Source organism: Oryzias melastigma, linkage group LG9 (assembly GCF_002922805.2).
Source record: "Oryzias melastigma strain HK-1 linkage group LG9, ASM292280v2, whole genome shotgun sequence".
Lineage (NCBI taxonomy): Eukaryota > Metazoa > Chordata > Actinopteri > Beloniformes > Adrianichthyidae > Oryzias > Oryzias melastigma.
Window position 1 is genome coordinate 11,910,696 of NC_050520.1, and position 1,672 is coordinate 11,912,367.

The 1,672-nt window shown below is 41.0% G+C and overlaps 1 protein-coding gene across 19 annotated transcripts in view; it reads left to right on the plus strand.

The window, feature by feature from the left end:
• The window catches only part of cacna1ba (calcium channel, voltage-dependent, N type, alpha 1B subunit, a), a 124,850-nt gene that overhangs the window by 100,848 nt on the left and 22,330 nt on the right, over positions 1–1,672 (plus strand). The gene's annotated exons all lie outside the window — the stretch shown is intronic.

A 1,672-nucleotide genomic window follows, 5' to 3' on the forward strand; every position in this document is an offset into this window, starting at 1 on the left:
TTGTGTCTGCCTCACAATGAGTCATGCACTGTCTTATCAATCCTGGTTCACACTGGATGCCGAAGTGCCGCAAAGCGGCACGTAACGGAGGCCGTTTCCATTCGGCGTCCTTGTTAACCTATGGTGTGGTTCACAGCAGGCGCAGAGCGCCGCGGTTCTCTGTGAAAGGCTTGCGCCGTGCAGTGGATCATTTCGACGTCTAGTCTATTTTGTGCACGAGCTGCGAGCATCCTTGTCAATTCTGTCAGGAATTTACATCAAGATGCATGAGAAAATCCAGTTTATTTTCAAAATATAACCAATGAACTATAAAAATAAACTTTTTCAAAGTAAAACAAATTGCATTGACAAATGGGATCATGGTTTTGTATCTAAACAGACTGTAGAGACAAAAATAAACGTACAATCACAACACACACACAGAAAAAAACAGACATACACACACACAGATCAATGTGGTGGCCAACTCCGGAGCGGGACTTCTCTCTGTGTGTCTGAACAACATATGAATTAGAGAAATGAAGGCCAACTAACTACTTTCTTCTTCTTAGCAGAAACACGGGGTAATATTTTTAGGTTATTCATGTACGTATGATGGCAAAAAAACAAAAAGCTTTAGCAGAATCGTCTGTTGACCATCGCAGAGAAATGCACATCTGGTGTGAATTGCAGGGAGCGGATGCTGCATGTACTCTGCTCCGCACAGCTTTGCAGTGCTTCCGTGTCCAGTGCGAACCTCGCGTAAGGCTAAGGATCCAGATGAAAACATGTCAGTTCAGAAGCTTTTGTTCACACCTTCCACATCCTTCCACTTTAGATCAGGGTGGGGACTTTGGATGTCTCACCTGGAGAAGAAAACTGCATGTCTGACAGCTCACATGCACAAAGACCAGAATGGGACCGCAATCTGATCTTTATCTTCTCTAGCTGTGTTGAGGCTCACATCGCGATCTATTCTCAGGTTTTAGCACTTTGTAGCATCAATGTCCAGCAGTGGGTTATATTATCCAAATATGTCCTCTATATGGAAAGCATTGCATTTTTAGTTTACAGTTTCCAAAGTTGTAGAAAATTTCCCACGGTACCTCTAAAATGATGTGCCCCCCCTCCTGATGAAGGACCCTTAAACTGCCATAGGGACATTTTTCCCCATCTAACACATTTAATCAGTTCTAATTTAAAATATTAATAACGTTTGTAATGACCCTTTTTGCACATAAGGTTTTGTTTACCCAAAACGGATCAGACTTACTGCTGATTTCTCTTTTTGATTCATTCATCTCTTAAGGTTCTTAGTGATAATTAGTGCATAATATGTCATTAGGCTTTAGCTAATGAGCTACTCATCATGTGGACTTAGTGTGGTTAGATGTAATATCATTGTTACGTTCCCAACCCAGAGGAAGGGAGGAGAAGGTGTAACATGAAAAAAGAAGACCTGGATTGCAACACGGAAATACAGTGCAGATTGAAATGAGTTTTAAGGAGCTAATATTTCAGCTATAAGCTAGCTATTTTGGTTAATTTAGGCTTTTTCTTTTCTTTTTTTTTTTAGTTTTTTACTCTGTTTTGGAGTAAAGCCACTGACTGTATATAAGAACTGGACTGAGCAAACCCCCCTACTTCCGTGTTCCATATAGGAAGTACCACTGGGTTGCAAAAAGGCCAAAGT